The sequence below is a fragment of the Lynx rufus genome, unplaced genomic scaffold, assembly GCF_022079265.1.
Source record: "Lynx rufus isolate CCGP_SWC_20201006 ecotype Redwood Valley unplaced genomic scaffold, mLynRuf1.p SCAF_7, whole genome shotgun sequence".
Taxonomy (NCBI): Eukaryota; Metazoa; Chordata; class Mammalia; order Carnivora; family Felidae; genus Lynx; species Lynx rufus.
In genome coordinates, this window is record NW_025814889.1 from 85,349,741 (window position 1) to 85,358,272 (window position 8,532).

At 35.3% G+C, this 8,532-nt stretch overlaps 1 non-coding gene across 1 annotated transcript; it reads left to right on the forward strand.

The window, feature by feature from the left end:
- The first annotated feature begins 8,106 nt into the window (after positions 1 to 8,106).
- Positions 8,107 to 8,213, forward strand: LOC124502784 (U6 spliceosomal RNA). Its single transcript, XR_006960036.1, has one exon. It is a non-coding gene; the product is annotated as a U6 spliceosomal RNA (small nuclear RNA).
- The last annotated feature ends 319 nt before the right edge of the window (positions 8,214 to 8,532 follow it).

Below are 8,532 nucleotides of genomic sequence, written 5' to 3' on the forward strand. Positions count from 1 at the left end.
GTTGCTAATGTACTGATTAACTTTCTTCCCAGCATATCAAGTTGTTCCTTCTATCCTAAAGGAAACTGAAACAGTGGGTGAGAAAAATTAAGCAAATTTCTTCTTTCTTCAACCCATCATTAAATTGAAAACTGTGAGAGATTGAAATTTTACTGACATGTGGTTTCCAGCACAGTGGATAGGTATAGCTTTAGCAAAGTAGGTGGCTATCTTTAACCTGATTCCCTGAACACACAGTTCCTGTACATTTTCTAAATCATTATGTGCTTTCTGTAATTTACCAACCCCTGGCTCCCCTGCACAGAAATACATTCCTATCAGGGTCACAGCTGAAAGGAGTTTTCTCTTAGAATGAAGGAAGTGAATAAACACTTTCCCAGGTTTTATATACATTTTACACACCCTGGTTTCAAGGGCAATAGGAAGAACATGAATTGCCTAAAAACATCTATGACTTACTATAGTTGAGAGACACAGTTTTATCTGTTCAGTTTTATTTCAGTCCTGAAACATTTATTTGTACAGTTTCAAGAATATAATTCATCATCACTTTTCTTATTTGTACAAAAAGAAAAAGGCCAACAGATTATCACAATAAGAACCTTAAGTTACTATATATGATGATAAAGCCTTTGGTTGGTGAAAGTCAGAATAGAAAGAAAATGGTAAGATGTACCATTTTATGGTCTAATTCCTTATAGATACATTTAAATGTTGAGGGTCAGAGATCTGAATCTAAATCCTGGTTCAGATTTCTGCAGCTTCCTTTAAAGGCATCGATCTAATCTCCCAAGAAACGATACGGGGATGGCAATTTCCACAAAATCTCTAATAATCTGATTTCCTCTTAGAGCATTCCTAATATACATAGGAAAATATCTAGAAAGTAGTATAGAGCATGAACCCTATGCACAATAAATTAAAAGAAATTCAAAGTCTGCATTTTGTTTCAGTTTGTCTTTATGGTAAATGATGTAAAATGATTTATATAGGAAGTTATTGAAAAGATCAGGAAAATGTTAAAGTTAATATGTTTTTGTGGCTATCCTGAGATTTCTGTTATTAAATAATAAGTGGTACTTATTTTTTAAAGGACCCTTGTAGAACAATGCATTTCAAAAGGGTTCATCACTTATGAAATTGTATTATATTTACGTTTTGTGCATTAGCCAGCTTCTATCTTCTGTTTTCTGGCCCCTTGCTCATAATTCTTCTCTGTTCCTCTAGGCCGCAATGGGCTGATCTTTCCCATGTTTGCTAACTCTGCACACAGTCCATTCAACTCAACACTCTTGTGACAAAATCTGCTGCAAAGACATGTGCAAAGACATGTGCTTTTTTTCAACAGCCATGAAAATGTGCTGTTACCTTTTCAAGTCCAACCTTAAATATTAGTTTTGCCCCAAATTCATGCAATCAGAATATTCTTTATATGTCATGATATCTCACAGTTGGAAAGGATTTTTATATTTTCTGGCCAAATTAATATTGTACCAATACATTTTCCAACTACCTTTATTAAAAAATCTGTACAGAATAGTAATTACTTTCAATAAACTATAATTAGTTTGTTCAAGTACTATTTTAGGATTGGTATTCAATACACCATTCCTTGTATCTATAGAATTCATGATTTGATTTTGAGTGTAAATGTATAAAAAATATTTAAAATAACCAAGGGAAATTAAATAACATATAATTAGACTCCAGAATAACAAAATATGGAATTAATAGTAAATAAATTATGTCACTCAACCTTTTTTAATATTAAAGAAATGCAAATCAAAATGAGGCACCATTTTTCACCTATCAGATTAGCAAAAGTTAAAAAAAATTACTAAATATTTGCAAGAGTGTTGAGAAACAGAAGTTCCAGGTGATTTTAGTGGGAGGTTAATTAATACAATCCTTTTGGAATTAACAATAGATATCCATATTCTTTGAACCAATAAATTCACCATATTGCAGAGTTACAGTAATCAAAGCGGTATGGTACTGGCATTAAAAACAAACACATAGACCAGGGGCGCCTGGGTGGCTCAGTCGGTTAAGTGTCCGACTTCGGCTCAGGTCACGATCTCATGGTCCGTGAGTTTGAGCCCCGCGTCGGGCTCTGGGCTGATGGCTCAGAGCCTGGAGCCTGCTTCGGATTCTGTGTCTTCCTCTCTCTCTGCCCCTCCCCCGTTCATGCTCTGTCTCTCTCTGTCTCAAAAATAAATAAAAACGTTAAAAAAAATTTAAAAAATAAAAACAAACACATAGACCAATGGAACAGAATTGAGAGCCCAGAAATAATCCCACACATACACAGTCAACTAATCTCTAACAAGGGTGCCAGGAATACACAATGGAGAAAGGATAGTCTCTTTAATAAACGGTGTTGGGAAACTGGATAGCCTCATGTAAAAGAATGACATTGAATCCTTATTTTTACACCATATACAAAAAATAAGTCAACATGGATTAGAGACTTATATGTAAGACTTGATATTGTAAAATTCCTAGAAGAAAAGAGGGAAAAAGCTCCTTGACAGAGGTCTTGGTAATAGTATTTTTGTTCTGACACCAAAAGAACAGGCAACATAAGCAAAAATAAACAAGTGGGACTATATCAAACTAAAAAGTTTTTGTGCAACAAAGGAAACAGTCAACAAAACGAAAAGGAGACCTACCAAATGAGAGAAAATATTTACAAACTATGTGGGGTTCATATCCAAAATATATAAAGAACTTCTACAACTTCAAGAGCCAAAACCCCAAACGAAACAAATAAAAACCTGATTGAAAAATGGACAAGGGACTTGAATAGAAGCTTTCCCTGAGAATATATACCAATGGCCAACAAGTATATGAAAAAGTCAACATCACTAATCATCGGGGAAATCCAAATCAAAATTACAAAGAGATATCCCCTCGCACCTGTTAGGATGTCTAGTCTCAAAAAGACAGACAAAAAAATGAAAGTATTGGTGAGACTATGGAGAGAAGGAACACTTGTGCACTGTTGGTGGGAATATAAATTGGTACAAACATTATGAAAACCAGTATAGAAGTTCCTCAAGAAATCAAAAATAGAATTACCATTTTTGGTAATTCTCCTACCACCACTCCTACTTCTGAGTATATTTCCAAAGGAAATGAAATCATGGCCTTGAAGAAATAGTTGCACTCTCCTGTGTATTGCAACATTATTTATACCAGCTAATATATAGAAACAACCTAAGGGTCGACAAGTGAATGGAGAAAGAAAATGTGAGGTATATATCTCATTATATATTATAATGCATACATTATATTGAGATACTATTAAGCCATGAAAAGGGGAAATCCTGCTCTTTGTAATAGCATGGATAACCTTCGAAGCTGTTACTCTAAGTGAAATAAGCCGGACACCAAAAGACAAATACCAGATGATTCCACTTATATGTAGAATCTGAAAAAAAGTCAAACTTACAGAACCAGAAAGTAGAATGAATGATGGTTGCAAGAGTTCGGGAGTGGAAGAAATGGCAAAATAGTGATTAAAGTGTATACTTTTTAGTAATAAGATGGAATGATTTCTGAAAATCCAATGTTACAGCTTGGCGGCATAACTGGTAATGCTCTAAATTATACTTAGAATTTGCTAAGGGAGTAGATCTTAAGTGTTCTAACACAACAAAAAAGTATGAGAAGTGATGGATGTTTTAGTTAACTTGTTTGTGGTAATCATTTTATAATGTATGAGGATATCAAAAAATCAAGTTGTACCTTGTACAAAATGTACAAGACATACAGTATATACAGATTTTATTTGTCAATTAGATCTCAAAAAGCCAGAATAAAAAGAAATTTATCTTAGAATTTCCTTTACATGAATACTGCAAAATTATGCATACAAGAATATTAAGTGCAGTAATAGAAACCTGTAAAACCATCTGAGCTTTTAGTACTAGAGAGATGGCTAAGACATTATGTGTTGGGCTACTATGCAACTGTGCAGTATGATATTTGGAAACATTGTGTAGATCTGTGTAAGCTCATAGGGATGGTTGCCCACTATTTTGCAAGATTAAAAAAATGCAAATTCTCAAAAGTTACATATTTCGTGCATGGTGCGAGAAAATTTTCCTAAATTTTTATAATTTCTGTCTTAATATTCCCCACTCTTCTTGTGATACTGCCTTTTCTTTTTACACTAGGAGGACATTGACTTTTTATTTTGTAATCTCACACTTTTGAATTTGTTTTTGTAAGATAATTAGAAAAATATAAAGGGATAAAGTAGAAGAAATATCTTAAACATTTTATTTTTACAACAATTCTTAGTTAGTACATGGTATCTTGAACATCAACATAAAGAGGGTCCTGAAACTGGGAATAGTAAGAGTGAGGTCTTGCTGGAGAATTGAGTTTTAGAATCATTACCAGTGGTTTTGGCTGAACCGATCTAGGTAAATGTGTTTCCTGGGGAAAGCAAATAGATTGAGGACTTCAACATTTAAGGAGTAGAGATAGCTGAGGAGCCAGGAAAGAGAACTTGACCTTCAGTCTCATTCAACAGAATTTGTTGAGTAAATGAGTGAATAAGTTAAAAGGTTTTCATGAGAACCAGGAAAGAAAGTTGTATGTGACATTAGGAAGTTTTCTAAGACTGTGCGTCAATCAGTTTAAGGGTTGGAGAGAGATTAAAGTAAAAACAAAAATATCCATTGGTTTTGGCAAAATGGAAGTTTTTAGTATCCTTAGTAAAGCCATTTCATTAAAAGGTGGAGAAAGAAACCAGGTTGTACTAGGTTGAGAAGGAAATAAAAATGAAAACAACGGAGGGCTGTGAGTTAGACATCTTTTTAAATAAAGGGATTGAGAAGGAAAAAGTAAGAATAAACCAGTACCTGCAAGCAGCTTTGGGCCCAGGTGTGTTTTCTTTAAGACTCAGGTGGTTAGACCTGAGTTTGCTGAAGGGGAATGTGTTCTGAGAAAACATCTGAAAAAGAAAAACCTGATAAAGACTTACAACCATATCTCTCTAATACCAAAAAATAGACAAACTAGAAAAACCTGTGTTGCCAATATTTAAGTTTTAATGAGAAACTATCCAAATAATTCGACAGTATTTTTCCCTCCTTAAAAGCTATTTGTCTGCATTTCACCTTCAGGTGTAAAGTATGTTAATTCTACTTATGCTTAAATACTTCATGAAAACATTGCTTTTAAAATAAGAAATTGGAGGGGCGCCTGGGTGGCGCAGTCGGTTAAGCGTCCGACTTCAGCCAGGTCACGATCTCGCGGTCCGTGAGTTCGAGCCCCGCGTCGGGCTCTGGGCTGATGGCTCAGAGCCTGGAGCCTGTTTCCGACTCTGTGACTCCCTCTCTCTCTGCCCCTCCTCCGTTCATGCTCTGTCTCTCTCTGTCCCAAAAATAAATAAACGTTGAAAAAAAAAATTTTAAAAAAAAAATAAAATAAGAAATTGGAAATTTATTACCTTATATCCAGCAGGGCACATTTTCATGCAAGAAACATCGCTGAAACATCATAGCATAATCTTTCAGAAAGATGTGTAAATTGCAGGGGAAACTTTTGGTGGGTTTGTGATTTTTCTTTGAAGTTGAAATGGCGAACCAAAGTTATCAAACCACAAATCCTTGCTCAGTGAAACCCTCACAGAAAGGAGAGTAGACAGCTTTGTATTTCCTTATTCTAAAGAAACTACTCATACCTGCGGTTCAAAGAAAACACATGATCATTGTACATTTTTTGCCCTATGCTTGAAATGGTGAACTTGGAACAGGTCAGTTGGCAGAAGTATGCACTTGAGGAACAGACTTTTTGATTTCCTGGAAGTAGGTCCATTCTCTTGAGATGTGATTTTATGTTAAAAATGGAATGGTTTGAAATTAATTCGGCCACACGCAAGGCAAAGGGAGCACAGTGTAAGAACATATTTTGCAAATGCTTTCTTTCACCGAAACCCATGTGTGGCGGGAGGGGTGTGGGAGAGATAATGAACTCTTAGCCGAACTCATCTTTCTTCCACCACTTGTAAAACAGAAAATTTTTTTTAAAAATGCAAATGAGAGCAGTGTTTCTGCTGGTAACAGCAAGAGGTCACGTTGGATCAGATGATTTATAGAATCGTTAGTAACCCCGCGGGATTATGATTGGCCCTACCTTTTTTCTTTCTGCCTTTTTGTGCTGTGCTTTCTCCATTTATTCCTTCTTAAAAACTCCACACATGGTAAGTGGACTAATGTACCTGACAGCAGGGAAATCAGAGAACTTACTTCAGTAAAAACCAGGATCTCTCTCTTTTTAATTAATGTAATTTATTAGATTTGAAGGTAGATAAACAACTCCTGCTGGAGTTTCCATGTAGTTCTCTCATTACTGGTTTAATTTATTGAATGTCTCTACTGTACTCTCCTGGTTAATTTTGTTACACTCTCCAACAATCCAAAAACACACTGTTGTTTGTAAGAGCTTTTGCAGTATTCAGCTTCTTTATGTCCTGTGCAAAGGTCAGGTCAAATACAGAAATGTCACATTACGAAATAGTCACAGTAAACAATCAAGATCTTCTTTGTAAACCATAAATAATGTGGGAGAGAAGGTGAGGAAGAAGAACATTGCTGGAAATGTTATTTCTCCCAAATGGTATCAACGGGAAAAAAAAAAAAGTTTCTTTTGAAGTAAGTGTAACGGTTTCTAGTTTATGAGTTCTATACCTGCTATTAAAAGTAGACTTTTCCCCAAAATGACAAAGACAAAATTAAATTTGTATCTTGATTTTAACTCTGGCGTAGTTCTGACATTTTATTTAATACTTCCATATAGTGAGACCTAGGATTGACAATTGCATAATTAGTACTGACTCAAAGTGACATTATATCCATTTGACTCTATTGTTAACGACACTATTATATAACATTTATGCATATGTTGTCAAGATCAGCACTTGGTAAGTTTTCACCCACTCCTAAAGTCAAGCTCAAGGTCAACTATTTTAGCTCATATTGATTTTCCTGCTTGCTGTTTTAACCAAACCCTTTATTAGTTCTATCACAAATTTTGACACTCAATTTATATGTCTGAGTTTATTTTTCACTGAATGGAAATATATCCCAGTTACAAATTAAAATCTTTAATGTAGTAATTAAGCAGCATTTTTAGTCTCACAATTACTAACACAGTCTAGAAACTTAGCAAAGATTCAACAAATACATAGATTAGAGAACTGAAAATATAAGGGCAGTTTCCCTAAAGTAGACAACAAAAGGAAGATTGTTTTATAGTTAAGCTTTAGGTCTAGACTTCCCCCCCCCCCCCCGACTTGAGTAATGTTTCTTTCAACCTTCACAGTAACAAAGAAAAATCCCAGTGTTGGGATGACTATGAGGTATATAGTCTAATTTCTCTAATTTGGAGCATAACTAAGAAGTGATTGGCCAAACTCTGGTGAGAGAGAATTTACTACGTATTAGGGCAAATGTGCCTTTTTAGACAGCTGTGACAAGTTTTATATTAAGCTGAAATTCATCTCCTTGTGACTTCTACAGACAACAAAATTGTGCACTAAAGCCATCCTCTTGAACAGCTTGGTGTTCTCGTTTTGCATCTCTTCTCTAGATTGTTTAATACTTCCTCATACCCCTCCATATATTGGTTAGTGTGTTTTCGGCTACAAGAAATAGCAAACTTTGACGACAATAAGCTTAAACAGTAAGGAGAGTCATTATTTCACATCATAGTAAGAGTTAGAATAGACTCTAGTGTTGGTTGATTCAGCTATTCAAGGATGATATCAGAGACTCACATTTTTTTCTCCCTTTTTTTCTCTTATTTTCCTTAATGGTGTCTTCATCATTTGAGGCACGTAGGTGGTGCAGTCAGTTAAGCATCTGACCCTCGATTGCGGCTCAGGTCACGATCTCACAGTTTGTGAGTTCAAGCCTCGCGGCAGGCTCTGCACTGATTGCATGGAGCCTGCTTGGGATTCTGTCCCTCCTCTTTGCCCCTTCCCCGCTGTGCTCTCTTTCTCTTTCTCTCTCAAAATAAACAAAAGAAATGGCGTCTTCATCATTAAGCTGGTAGGAAGATGGCATCTTTTCATATATCAGAGAAGATACGGACGAGAGATTGTCTTGTCATATATTGCTTTTCAGAATAATACAGAGATTAGCATGACTCCTATGCAAGGATGACGCACGCAAATTCACGAACCATTCCATATATTTTTTAAAAGAACAAGACACATGTCTCTACACCCCTTAGCAGGTTTCATGCATCATTTAAAAAACTGGGCCTGAAGCAATTACTGGCAAGGGTGATGAAATTACCGTAACTGTCTTAAAAAAAATTATCTGCTGTGAAATAAAGTCAATCACATTTCTACTGCACAAGGTTTTCATACACTTTTTGTTCTATTTTCTTCCTCAGCTCTATTGAGATATAACTGACATATAACACTGTATAAGTTTAAGGTATAGAACATGTTTATTTGATGCATTTACATATTGCAAAACAATTACTGCTATAGCAGTTAGCTAATGCCTC